General features: G+C 39.6%; 1 protein-coding gene across 4 annotated transcripts in view; it reads left to right on the forward strand.

Annotated features, from left to right (window-relative positions):
* The first annotated feature begins 680 nt into the window (after window positions 1-680).
* The window catches only part of LOC117778665 (cadherin-12-like), an 81,832-nt gene continuing 67,525 nt past the window's right edge, over window positions 681-14,987 (forward strand). For all 4 annotated transcript variants that reach the window (XM_034614396.1, XM_034614397.1, XM_034614398.1 and 1 more), the window contains exon 1: window positions 681-857. The gene's annotated coding sequence lies outside the window, so the exon portion shown is untranslated. The remainder of the gene's footprint in view (window positions 858-14,987) is intronic.

Below are 14,987 nucleotides of genomic sequence, written 5' to 3' on the forward strand. Positions count from 1 at the left end.
TTGGGGGCTATGTTTGTTTTTAAATATTTTAGCTCACAAGCGTGCTCACACATACAAGCTGTATATTGTTTTCATGTCGATTTCATTCAGACCATTGACTTTCATGAAACTAATTCCAAACTTTTCGTATTGGTTTCTTTTTAACTCGGTATTCCCCAAAATTTGGTCAGGACGATTTCCATCCCAATTGTAATTTTACTGACACGATCAATATCATCATTAAAAGAAAATTTTATCTGCAATTATGTTTCCTTCAAAAATGAGCTGTTTCAAATTGTCTGTATATTCTATAAACTATTTCCAGAAGGCATGGTGGGAGATCAATCTTTTCACCTCACCCTAAAAAAGAATACAAACAAGTGTGTTCATCTGTATTAAGTAAAACAATTTTCTTTTTAATGTTCTAAATTGAAATCACTGTACAAGCTGCTTTGGCGCCAGAATACGCAATAATGGTTCTGCCAGTAAAAACAAATCCAATTGTGAGAGGAAAAACCTGGAGAGTGAATGTCGGGACCGCAAATCTGGAGAGAGAGAGAGAGAGAGAGAGAGAGAGAGAGAGAGAGAGAGAGAGAGAGAGAGAGAGAAGGGGGGGGTCAAGGGATGTGTGAGAGGGAAAGAGGCTGAGGGAGGGAGGGACTTAGAGGGACAGAGAGAGAGAGCTGAGAGGATACACAGAGAGGAGAAGAGTAAGGAAAAGGGAAAAAGGCAGCTAGAGCGTGGTTTCAGTTCAACAGGGTGAACTAACAGAGGCAGCGAGAAATCACCACAGAGAGAGTTCACGTGAGATATTTGGACTTACTCTACTCAGCAGCAGCAGCTCAGGAGGGGGGGGGACACTGAGAGGCTTGTGTGAGGTAACTGCTCTGCTTTTTTTCCCCCACTCCTAACACTGCTTATTAATGAGCAAATGTTACTCCTCATCAGTTCAAACCAAGTCTCTGTGATACTTAGTGCTGGTTTATTTCAGGCGTTGCTGAGGTGTTTTCTCAAGCGTTAAACGAGAGAGGTGGGACAGTAAGCCGGGGGGGGGGGGTTTGGGGGTAGGTTGGCGGTGGTGGTGGGGGGGTGATTCCAGGCTCTCTTAAATCAATTAAAGAAGTGACAGCTACAGAAGAGGAGCTGCAATCAGGACATGTTGCGCATTCCTAAACAGGGAAAGACTGTTCACTTTCCTGGGGAAGCACACGCGTGTGGTTTGAGCCCTTTGATCACTTCATGATTTGCTGATATGAAGCTTGATGACAGTTGAGAGAAGTTCCTGAAGAATCTAATGTAGCTGTTTGCTTGGTGAACTGACACAAACGGGATGCTCATAGAAATCTAATGTTGCACTTTTTGCTTGGTTTTAAAATACATTTTAAACCATGAGTGTTGGTCTGTTACAACCTGACTGCAGGGAACTGCCTCAAAACATTGATAGTCGTGACGTTCATCTTTACGTGTATACTATAGTTCATTAACATATTTGCACTCTTTCATCAACAAACGCTTCTATATTTTACAGTGACGACATTCAAATCTCTCAACAGAAATGTAGGGAACTTTTTCTTTTTTACTTCACCATAAATTGACATTGTCGCATTATCTCTTGACTTACTTGGGAAAACAAGATGAGGGTGTAAAGCTTATCACATCATCGTCATGTTTTACAGTGACTCACCTAACACGTGAGGAACGTTATCCTCGAAAACATAGTGACTGTTAGAATCCCGCTGTCTCTAAGAGGAGATTAATTTCTGCGTGCACTGTTTTGCACAGGGATTTATCGGATGTGACGCAGTGGAGTGGAGTCTGTCTTTATGGATATAAATCAGTGGTAAGAAAGGGATGGAAGTGAGTTGAACAAATACGTGTCAGCCTGTAAGTACATTGGTTGACATAACAAAGTTTAATGATTAAGATGGTGACTGGTTTAAAACCCCTTAATTTAACTAAGAACAAGAAATACTGTGGGAAAACCTTGAGACAAAGAAAGGCCTGGACATGCTTTTATTCAGTATCATCGTCTATGATCAGCATTGCCCAATGGGAAATTTTGAAATATTGTAGAAGCTCAAAATTATCGTACACAACCGGAGTATGGATAGGATGCTCAATTCCGACGTTTCGAAACTCTGTTTAGATTCCAAAGCAATATAGTGTAAAGAAACTATCCTCTTTAAGGCGCAAGGCTCAACATAACACAAGAAGGACCAATCACGGTCACGTGATTGGCTGAAAAGACGTCACGTGAAAAGAGATGCATAAATACAGACGTAGGGGTCCATTTTCACTTTCATCATCACTACATGCGTGATTTGCTGGAAAGACCTCACTTGAGGAGATGCATAAACACAAAATTTTGCTATCCAGATTACAACTGATAATACTAAGTGTCACAAAATGATCAAATTATCGTACATGATGCATTATTGATTGTACATCATAAAGAGGCATAATTATCGTACAAATATGATAATTACCGTACATCTGGCAACACTGTACGATTCGCTCGGACCTTTCTGTGAGTTTACTATATTCTACCAAATTTCAAGATAGTTGTTTATTCAGATGTTTTGTATCTCCATGTGACTTGTGGTGCAAATAAACATTTTCCTCAACACTTATAGATTATGACACTAGGAATTGTAGTTTGTAACACACCCACATGCTCCTGCCAACTTGGAGCGCCAGAAAAGTTCCCCTGCAGTGAATCTTTACGCTTCTGTAGAATTATATTCTATAAGAATAGAATTATTCATACACAATTAGGTGTTATTTAATGTTTTGTTAGTCATGTGACTTTGTTTCATCAACGTTCAGTTTTCATTGTTATTATTTGCACATGATTCAGATGTGTTTATTGCTTTTTACATCCTCGGAAACTAATTATTTTGTGCCACTTGGGAAAAGTTCAAAAAGCTATAAACAAAACTTCATCACCTTATGAAGTTGGCATGTCACAGGCAGACAGCGAGCAACATTAGCATTCAATTGGAGTGCTGGTACTGTTCACTTAGTTACATTTACTACTCTACTTTTTGCTCTGATTTGGACTTCTGAGGAATCACCTCTGCTAAGACTATGTCCACACTGATACACATTCCTTGTAAAGTGTTTTAAAATAAAACCTGTGTCTGTCCAGAGAAGCATTTTAGCTTTGTATAAGAAATAATCAGGTCACAAAGCTCATATCAAGTGGCCATTTTGGAAAACTGGGAAAACCCACAGATATTGTTGCAGATTACCTGTCAGCAATGCTTGTAATGTGTTATCCATGTTGCATTTACTGGTAACCTCAAACGCTAACCCAATGCTAGGAGAGGCTAATACCATTGCTCATGTAAGAGAAGCTTGATAAATTGATAAAACCTAGGAAGCAAATGCTGGTGTTTGCGGTATTGCTTCCAAAACCTCTAAACTTTAAAATGTTGCCGGCAGTAGTTTCCAAAAGTCTGTTTTATGGGCTCTGAAATCCTGGGACCCCAGGTGTTAACGGAGCAAATATTATGTGTTTTAAAACAAAATCTTATTAGTGTGGACGTAGCCTAAATGTACCACCAACATCACCAGCTTATTGCTTTGCTTGACTCAGCTTTGGCTTTAGGTTGTGCACAGTGGCCAAAAGAATGAGCTAAAAGATGCTAAAATGTTTTGCTTAGCTGAGAGGAACTGCAGCCTGGTGATGGTTCTCTTTCCATTTATACTATAAAAAAAAACTTTTATTTGTGCAGCACATCAAATATGTGCATGTTTTAGGCTTTTAAATTTTCCTCAGATCTTCAAATATCAAACTACAAAGATTGGAATGTCCCAGGGTGTGCTCCACTTATGTCACTTTACACTCGTCTCTGACATTTAAAGAAAAAAAGAAAATCTTTATTGCACAAGCACACAAAGCAAATGAAATGAAAACACCTCATTACTCATTGCCTTTGGAGGAGACAGTTGGGCTACCACATCAGTAGATAACAGTGTGAGTGTTTCAAAGCTCCACTACAACCCCTAAATCTAAAATAGAAGACCTGGAGAAGTCACAAATCTCTAATGAATAAACTCACCTCTTGTCTTTATTCTCTCCAAGTGAAATCCCTTGTCTTTACTTTATTAAATTCCACTGTGCATTGTGCTGAGATGAGCATTTCTTTATTTTCTTAAATGCAAACGAGTTCAAATTGATTGTTCAAAGATTTTATATAGAAACATTCAGTTAGCAGCTATAATGAAAAACATTAACACAGCCAGAGCTATAAAAACTCCTCAAATACAACAAAGTCAGATTTTGATTGGAGCTTATATATGATTAATCAATAAACAGTCAACTGTCCACATCTGTAGCAATTGATAACATGTTTATCAAGCAGCAGTGCTAAACGTTTGCTGGCTTCAGCTTCTTGAATATGAAGAGATGCCGTTTCTCTGAATGCTTATACTCAACAGGCAGTTTTACCAGCGTACTGAATTTTCTTTACCATTGTGTTTGTTGTAGGTTTGAGACACATGTGGGCATGTGTGTAATGACTATACTACAGTATTGTGAGCTTGAGTCTGTCGGTGGAAAGTGGATTTAACCTTTAACACTGGGCCTTACTGACAGCAGCAATGGGCAAAGGGCACCCCACTCTCCCTTACTCTGACAAAGTAAAGATAATTTACAATTTTTCTTTTCACGCACTCTTCGACAAATGAAATTCTCTCAGTTGCCATGGAGATCTGTTGACATATGACCTGAGCAGTAGCAGTAATCTTTTACCCATCACGTCTTTTACTACTAGTCAGGAAGGAGGCTTGTGTTGGGATTTGTTTGTCAAACTACTTTTTCTAAGGTGATGAATACACTTGGATCTTTAAACCTAAGCCAACACACACTCACGGCTGGGGCTGTCTGTAGTGATGCATTGGATGTCACTGTGGTAGATGCCAGTGGTTTGGAGGTGGTGGCAGCAACATGAGCATGCAGGATCTCTCCATCACCCAGTGTGGATGATGTAGTGAGGTGTAGTGTAGTGGACTGTAGAATAGATTTTCTCTGCGGAAAAACACAAGCTGTTCTGGTATAAGAATCTCATTAGAATCTTTTTGTTATTGAGCAATCTGTTCACTGTGAGTAGTATGGAACCACGTGTTTATACACAAATTCTTAAAGCAACACTACATACATTTTATATAGCGTCGGCCTGCAGTCACAACTTCATTCTGTTGCGCCCAGAGTCACAAGAGTTAGGCAGTTTGCATGTATACAAACTATCAATCATTTGACTGAGCTGCGTAGACCCACTCACTGAACTGACGCATGGCCATATAGTGAATATTCTTCATGATCCCTGGCTTACAGAAGCACAAATACTGTAAATGTAACAAATACACCAAACTCAAATTAACTTGAATTATTTATATTTTAAGTTTACCTGCTGAATATTAGAGATAAACACTGTCAGTGTATCGTCAAAATTATTTTGAAGCTGTTATTTTAAGTTGGTATATTTAGTTTCCGAATGTTGATTTTACTATTTATATTATATATAAGATCAGACCAGAGTAGGAACAGCTTGGTACTCTTGTGAAACACATACACTTGTGTTTCCTAAGGTTAGAGATGGAATCAGTAAAAAGGGACTGGAGGTCTTGAAAAGCAAACTGTAACCAGGAGAGGGTCTGGTTTGCAGCAAACCTGATGGCGCATAAATCGATTGGGATTGTTGGGATTTTTCCGTCTAGTGGAATTACTGTGTTGTCCAATGGGGCTGTTCCAGCTCATCCCAAAGGTGCGGGATGGTTCAGGCCATGTTCCACACCAAACTGGGTTAAAAAACAATTTCTTTATGGAGCTGGAAATGGACAAACACAATATGTCTACACATAATTCAAAGAACATTATGGTCTGTAAGAGTCCTCATCACTGGAATTAAGAAAGCAAAGACTTACGTATCTGCACTAAAGGTTGTTTTTGTTGGCTGTGTGAGTCTGATACTGTAATACCAAAGGTCTGATTATTTAACCACCTCTTTCCATCATTTCGTCTCATTCATTCATTTCCACAAAATCTCTGTCGTATACGTGAGAGACTCTTTGCCAAGAGTCAGCAACGTTACGGCTACGCCCACAGGCCACATAAGCAAATCTCCATCTGCAATGGATGCATAGCAAGCAGAAATAACAATTTTAGCTGCTGCTTTCTGAGGCATATTTAGAAACCTGCAATGCATAAATCACATTTAAAGGCAACAAAGAAAAGGAAGGAGCCCTGGTTTTGATCTGCTACTGCTACTGCTGTTGCTACCTGATGAGTTGTAGCTCAGGAGTTAGAGCGGGTCGTCCACTAACCAGAAAGTCGGCGGTTCAATCCCTGTCTCCCCCATTCCGCATGCCAAAGTGTACTTGGGAAAGATATCTAACACACATGGATGCACTGTATCAAAGTGTTTGTGAATGGGTGCATGGCTGTAATGTAAAACTGTAATGTAAAGAGCTTTGAGTGTTAATCAAGAGTAGAAAAGTGCAAAATAAATACAGACCATGTACCGTTGTTGCAAGGACCAGAAATAAAATTCCTTTTTGCAAATTTTAAAGCATAAATGTGGTTCGGTTCATCATTGTATACATAAGGCATCGGATAACATGAATGTATTCAATCTTGGAAGAAGGTGTAAACATGACCCGAATGATGCCAATGACCTTTTTAATAGAGGGAGAAACAAATACTGAGGAGAAGTAGATACTGCTCACCCTCAATGTAACAGCAATACATTGTAACACACTGTTAGTGTCCACACTACACACGTTTAAATGTAAAGATTCTGAATTCATGCCCGGGAGGACGCGCTCGACGTGAACAGCAGTGATGTTGCAGCTAATTCGGCAGTGCTTACCCACAGCAGCAGAAGTGATTTTAAACAATGGAATTAATTTTGGCAGACTAAGACAATTCAGCATCACTAATAATAACACGGTGTGACCTACCGTTGTGTTTTGCTCACCCTCAGCAGCATTGCCAGCCTCCCGGGAGGAGCAGGCTCTGTCTGAGGAAACACTTGAATCACAAATCACTAGTTATCTCCTGAAGCTCAGCTGGTTGACTGGAGCTTCAGCTGTGGCTACAGAGAACCACTGGGACATCTCGTGGAAAATAGTAAGCCTGGCATAGAGAGATGGGCTGCATCTTAGCGAACATCCCACTCAAAGAACACTGTCTCCAAGCCTCAAAGTCCCTCAACTCATTCTGTCTCCTTCACAATGAAGCAACATGTTTTTACAATCTTTTGATCAGTTAACATCTAGTGTTTATTTAAAAATATCTGACATGTTGTGGATTAGAGTATGTTTTGTAGACCACAAACCACATGAAAACATTAACAAATGATTGATAGCATGACGTATGTGTGACAGAAAAATTAATTTAAAAAAATTCAGTCAGTCAAATATTTTTATAATTTTTTTTATTATCAAGGAAAAACTCAGCTAATCTACTACATCAGTACTGTATTAGTGTTGTTTGAATCTTATCCTGTTACACTCTGATTGGACTAAAAGCATTAAATGCCTTTATATGTTGCACATTACAACATTAACGTCAAAACCAATCTATATCTAGACCTAATCTTTATCAACGTTACCAGAGTGGACACGTCCTTTCATTGCTAGCTGCCAATAGCACTAATCAAAGAATTCCTTGTACGGATACCTGAGTTAACAACATTCAAGTGGAACCCTATGGGATCTATCCTCTGGGTCTTACTTCAGATCACAGCATTATCACACTGTTAAATCACAATGCTTCATATGTTGTTTGAATATCACTTGAAATGTCTCGAACCAGTTGGTCCATTGAGATGTGACACCTTATTAATATTGATCTGGGTGTTAATGTGGATGTTGTGTCGGGAAAATGCTGTTTTTCTTCCTCCACTCTACTAAGTGAATCTCCTGCATGATTCCGCCACATGCTTCTGCACACAATTTGATGTTAATAGCCAAACAGCAAGTTTGTCAAGGCCAGGAGCAACACAACATGGTTGAAATTTGAATCCTCACACTTCAGCCTGTCAGCTGGACAAATCAGTGAGACATTCCTCACTGCATCTCAGAACCCTTGAATCTAAACAAAGTGTTGGAGGTATGAGAAGAAGCATGATTTGATGGAGCGATAACACTGGAACAAGTGGGTCCTTTTTTAAACCTCTGCATCAACAACAGTTCATTATATTCTTCTCATGTGGATTCTTCCCATTCTCATGAACATATCTCAAATCAAAAAGGTAGAAAGTCATATTTAAAGTTTTTGCTTTCATGATTGCATCCCCCTTTATTTATATCTAAACTGGTGTCTGTCAACATAGATAAAGACCATCAAATCTTGTATAAGGAGTAATGTCAGTGTTAGGCATGATGTCGGTTTCTATCACAGGCACAGGAGACAGTCACATTAAATATAAAGTAGTTGGCTGCACAATAGTCAGAAACCTTGAACAGCAACTAACACAAGCTGCCCTGTGAAAACATCTCGTCCTGCAGCGTAGCTTGTTGGAGGAGCCACCAGACATTTATTAGGGGAAATGCACTGCTAGTATCAGTTTGTAGGCTTAACAGCTGAGTAGCTGCTCAGCTGCAGCATGCCAAACAGCAAACTGGTTGGCAAAGTCATGTGGGTCTGCTTAGATGCTAGTGCGGCTCCAACTATTAAAAATCACTGTCAACACCTGCTGCCTGCGGGCCAGGTCCAACACAGACACTGACATGGCCCTCCAGCTGACACAGAAAGAAAGGACACGAGCTGAGGAAAGTCGTTCGTTTTGCAGGTGTTTGGTCTCGAAATAAAGTATTGGGCAGATTTGCATTTTTAATCAGATCATGCTGCAAGATGGAAAGTTGTCATGATTATTCATTTTATGAAATTTTGAATGTCTCTTCCAAATTGTGTGGCATTAGATGTCCAACTTTTAACTCCAAATGAAAAATGTCAACCTCTCGCTGGTGGTAGAGGCCAGGGAATGGGTGTGTGGGGATTGTGGGGTGTGTGTTTGTGTGTGTGTTTGGGGGGGGGATCTGTAATGTCAACAGGATATGGAGATATATGAGGTAAAGTTTATGTTGTGACATTACTGAATGGTAGTCAGGTGGGTTCTGACTTGCATTACTTAAATTTTGCTGAATTAAGCTACGACTGATACTCAACACTTCCTGCATGGACTTTACAGAAAACACACTTTAATGCAAAAGCAGTGGTAGGTCCTGACTGTGGAACGAGATAGCTAAAACAAAGCTAGATGTAGATATTGGAGACACGCTTCATGACGACAGGTTGTTTTGAATCAGTGCATGTACGCAACATGTTTCATAACCATCAAGAGGAGATATGTTGCTAAGCAGGTTGGCTGTGGTTTGTGAGGAAAAAACACAAATAAAGCAAAAAACAAACAAACAAAAGCAATGATGATACATTGAGCAGCAAACTTTTAGTCAGACCTAACAATGCTATCCAAACGTGGAGATGGTCTACCGGTATAGAGCCACCATTGTTGTTGTATCTGACAGATTCCTATCACGCAGAGCAAAGTGGGCATGCGAGAAGTAAACTGTGACGTCATTGTTGCTAAAATGTTACATTTTTCATGTGCACAACAGAAACTTGTTTGGAATCTGCACATTGGAATGCGTTTGGAAAAATGTTTTAGTGACTTAAAATGCTGTTTGTTTGTGGACCAAAGGGCCAAATACAGGGGAAAAACATATTCGGCAAAATATCCATGTGTGGACAAGGCCAAAGTTAACTACTGTGCTGTTTAAATTCGTACGATTATATTATTGGAGCTGTGTCAAATGAGGTATTTTCTCTTCCCTCTTTCTTTTCCCCTGCTGAGGTCACTGTACATTCAATCCTCAAATAGAGAGTCTGTGTGACACTGAATTCTCAGCTCGGTTTGTACATAAAGCATTTGAGAGTAATTCATTCTCAGACGTCATAGCTTGACCCTAACCCTAACCCTTTTCCTGAGTAGGCCAGAATTAAAAAGTGAATGTGGCTCAGACGAAATTTACTCAAGTTGTATAGACGTCCTAAAAGAAATTAAAGAAACAAGGAGGCATTCGATCCGAAGTGGAAGTCATCATGTATGTACAGGAGCCATGTTGTACATGGATGCGTTCATTGAACACGCTCATATTTTTGAATGAATCAGTTTACAAGTGATAAACGTGAACTACGACACTGTTTTACGGCACCCCGCATGACGTCGCCATAGAAACGGCCCAGCATGGCCGGTGCTAGCAATACAGACGCAGCTACTACTGCTGAAGCCAGTTTGTTTGAGCATTTGAAGCAGGTTTATGGACAAACAAGATCCAGACGGAAAAAAACACAAGTTTTTATGCACATTGTGCCCCCGGGGTCTGAAAAAACAAGTCCAGGCGTCAGCCACAACTGCATCTAATTTGAAAGGACACATCAAGTTGAGGCATCTTGGGGAATACCTGCGACTTAATGATGAGCACAAGATTGTTGCCTCGTAGTCTTACCCTTCTTAACGAAGGGTAAGACTACGAGGCAACAATCGGGGTTCATCCACCAAAGTGAAGCTCAGAGCATTTTGTAAAAGACCTGATGCCTTCGTGTAACAAGAAGTAGACACACTTATTCTGGACTACATTGTGAGAGATCTGCAGCCTTTGAGTACGGTCGAAACCAGTCATCAAATTAGTGACTGGTTTGCAGCCATTAAGACGTGTGCCCTCAAGAATAAAAAATAAATAAAAAAAGGAACAAATGAACGTGCACTTGTTCATTTTTGGAACTGTGAACTTAGTTCAAAATGTTTTAAAATGAACTATGAATGTGAACTCGTTCGTTTTCATATGTATGAACTGACCTTTGAACTGGCAAAACACTACAGGAGGGATGATGTCGTTGGATTGTAATGAACTTTCATGGCGAGAGGGCAAAACGAAGGCGTGAAATTCCATTTTGATTCAAGGCTGCAAAAAACTTAAAGTGAAAAAAAAAAATAGACCTTGAATCAATAAATAAATCAAAATTCATATTTCCTGTCGAATTGCTGTTGCTATCGTGAAGGAAGAGCTGGTGGTAGATGGAAATGAATGAGAGTAATACATTGGCTGTGTGGAGAGTTGCTGTGTGGCTCCAACTGGGGCAGCCCGCCTTGTTCCACCTCAGTGGAAGATTGATGACTTCTGGGTTTTCTGGGATTTGCACCTGTTTCTGACCCCCCCCCCCCCGGTCTCACTCTCGCTCCCTGCTACGCTCTCCCCGCTGCTGCTCAGCCGCTTTATGTCATTATTAAATGTTTATGCGGGATCATGTGGTGCAATGCATCAATATTTACTTTGTTAAAAAGTATATTCGCTTAACACATTATTTAAACGGCCCCTATTTAGCATTCATAAGCAGTAACTCTCACATAAATATTAACCACAGCTTTAGCTTACTGCAACAAATAAATATAGAATATAGAATGGAAATCATGGTGTGATGATTTATTAATATGAGGTATTATCACTTTTATTACATGCACACATTTTTCTATTCAATTATTCCATTTCTTTCCTTTGACTCTTCTCTGTTGTCCATCACGCTCTGACTGTGTGTCTCAAACCAGCGCACACCGTTTTCACTCGCACACGCAGAGATCAGCTTTTCCCGTCCTCGAGGTGCCTGTTAGCAGAGTTGCTTGCTGGTATTTCATCATATTTACATGTTTAACCGGGCATGGCGACTGTTTTCACCCAATAAAAGTTTGCTCTCATGTTTTACGTGAACATTGTGCTGAGTAGAAGCCCACATGACCTTTTAGATCAAAAGGATGCAGAGCTCCGACAAAATGGAAATGGAATGGGTTGCCAACAGGGCCTGTGTTAAAATCAGTTACATCACCAGAGCTGTTGTGAGGAGTCATTTCATGTTTGTAGCGCTGACATTTTTACTTCCTTATGTAGGAGCTTTCTGTCGTCAGGGGGAGGACAGAAGGACAAAGAAGGGAACAACCAGGACTTTGTGTTTAGATTAACAAAATACAGAGGCTTTCATGACTCACTGTTAAATAGTAAATGTGAAAAAGTCCTGTACTCTCCAGCTTATGTCATCTTTTTGGGACGTTTTACTGACTTTGGGGTCTGAGCTCATCGTCTAAAGTACAATGAAGCAAGTGCATTTGGAGTTTCTCCAAGTGCAATTCAAAATGTGCAACATCTTGGCTTTATTATCTTTAAGATATGTTTAGAGCCTGACTTGAGACAACCTGCGGCCCACTGAATTGACTGCACATAGTTTTAAAAAAAGGGTGCACAGTCTGCACACCTGTGTAAACAAGTACTACAATTCAAACTGTTGTCAGGTCAGAAACCAGGGAACTCTCTGTGGAGGAAAACCATGAAACAGTGGTGAGGCACAGATCAGGACAAGAGTATAAAACCATTTCTAAAGTGCTGAGTGTTCCCAGGAGCACAGTGGCCTCAAATACTGTGAAATGGAAGAGGTTTGGAACCATGGGACACTTCCTAAGGTTGTTTCGTTTCGTCAAACTGAGTAACTGGCTACAGTCAGAATTTGTCATCTGCAGCAGGAATACATGGAGCCAACCTGCCTTATGCCAACAGTCTAGAATGCTGCTACTGGTGTGATGGTGTGAAGAATGTTTTCATCACACGCTTTGGGCCTTAATACCAATCAATCATGGTTTAAATGACACCGTCTATTAGAGTATTGTTACTGACCACGTTCACCACCATCATCTAATGGCAGGATAATGCTTCATGTCACAAAGTAAAAGTCACAAATTGGTTTCAGTGACCTTCACCGGATGTCAATCCAGTAGATGCTCGTAATGTCAACATGGAGCAGAATAAAAGGATAACCTCATGAGTATGTGACAACGCAAATGTCTGAGTGAGAAGCTGATTTTCTTCTGAGTTCCTCTGTCCGTAGTAAGAACTCTAGATAATGTCCCAATGAGCTCATGTGAGAACATAGCAGGAGATCTTCTGGAGGATTCAGTGCAAAAGAGTGGACGTGTTGATGATGCTTCTAACATACAAAAATTTAAAAAACAAACAAAAATAAAGCAAATATATCAGGATGAGTTTTCTTTCTCGTTGTTAACGACTGGATTCTGCTGACAGTTCATGTCTGACAAAAGCATTGACAACATCGTGTGGAATCAATGCCACGTAGTGAGCAAAGGCTAGAAGAGGCCATTTGATGAGCCCGGTGAGCCTCCTGAATCTGTCCTGTGGTTGATCATTTGCAGTTTACTAAGAAGATGCACTAGTGGTGATTGTGAGGAGTAGTTTTGAGTTTTAAAATGTTTGTTTAAGCTAAATGCCCTTTTTGTGCTCCACGCCCCATACATTCCTAAGTGACTTGTTCCTGGGCAAATATACTCGCAATGTTTTCAGGCTTCCTTCTTTTGTGGCACTGAAAAATGCCACAAGTGATTGGATTGTATATATTTGCATCTGTATGATGAAAGCATGAAACTTGATTTATTTTGTATTAGCTTATATCATAGTTTAAGCTGCTGCCACATTATCTACAACCATCTAAATATATTTATTCCAACTTGATTTTTGGGGTCATACTCCAAATTTATATGAAGTATTCCAGGTTACTGTAGCAAGTTTGCATCTGATTGTTTCACAAGGAATAGTAAGAGCCTTCTACTCTAAAAACAAAGTCATTAAAAGTGATGACCATAACACCAAACTTATCTGCTGGTATATGTAATACAATCTGCTTCTGTTGGAAAAGTGGTTGCATTGTTTTCAGTTGGTACAGTGTGTGATGATGTTGCTGAACGTGGGCAGAATCTAAATTTAGATTGGAATGAAATATGCAAAGAAAATCTGAGTGAAACTGCAAATTCTTTGAGCAATTTTCAGAGTGTCTGCACTTTTACACACACACACACACACACACACACACACACACACACACACACACACACACACACTCACTAGTTCATATCCAAGTATTTTGTTAAACCTCTCCTATCCTTTGTCTTAGCTCGAAAATTATAAATTGCTGCTGCTGCCTGGTGGCTGCTGAGTCTGAATCACTGTGACGCTGTCTGGCTCTTTAAAGATCACTGCAGTGGAACTGTGCCCTGATACTCCACTCTACTACAACGCTACACACACACACACACACACACTCTCTCTCTACTTCATATCCAGTTATTTTGTTAAACCTTTTGAATTGCAAACATAAGTATGATAATTTGCAGTAATACAATCACAATAATTCATGCTACTTATAATTCATTTAAAATTAAATGAAAAAAAACCTACTATCTCTCATCAGCATGTTGTGGCAAAGTTATAGAAACCTGATGTGTGTCTTTACATCAAGTCAGGGTTGTTTCTTCTTATGACTGTGAAAACATAGTTAACCAGAATGAAGACTTGTATCAAATCACCCCTGTAAAGTTATAATTGAACAAACAAGTCACTGGACGCAGTTTTTCATGATAACCAGGGAACCAAGTCCTCAGAGTGAGGTTCAACTGTACAATGATGGAACCCAAGTTAGCTCACATTCGTAAGGTGGAAGTCAAACTTTTATTTTAAGTTAGAGCAGCTTCAGACAACATGCAGTGATGTTATAGTAACTAAACACATCAACTTGATTTTAAACATCAACACATTAATAACTCATATCAGTGTTGGGGAAAAAAAATCATTCTCTTAATAGCATCTCACTATAGTTTAATTCTCAATCAGTTGTTGCTTTAATTCAATTTGCAGTGTAAAGAATGGGATTGTAGGATTGTATGATGAGCTCTCTTAAAAAGCATAACATGATAAATACTTTGACTTGATAGAAATCCTGATCCGGGCCTTTCGTAATGCATAAATTCAATGCAGGCTATGAAATTTCAGTTATGTTATACATTTTTTGTGTCCATCAAAAACCCGTTTGAAGTACTGTACTTGACCGTGGAATGGAATTCAAATACACTTTGATTTTAATGATGCAATGACTTTTTGAACACCACCCT

This window comes from Hippoglossus hippoglossus, chromosome 17 (assembly GCF_009819705.1).
Source record: "Hippoglossus hippoglossus isolate fHipHip1 chromosome 17, fHipHip1.pri, whole genome shotgun sequence".
NCBI lineage: Eukaryota > Metazoa > Chordata > Actinopteri > Pleuronectiformes > Pleuronectidae > Hippoglossus > Hippoglossus hippoglossus.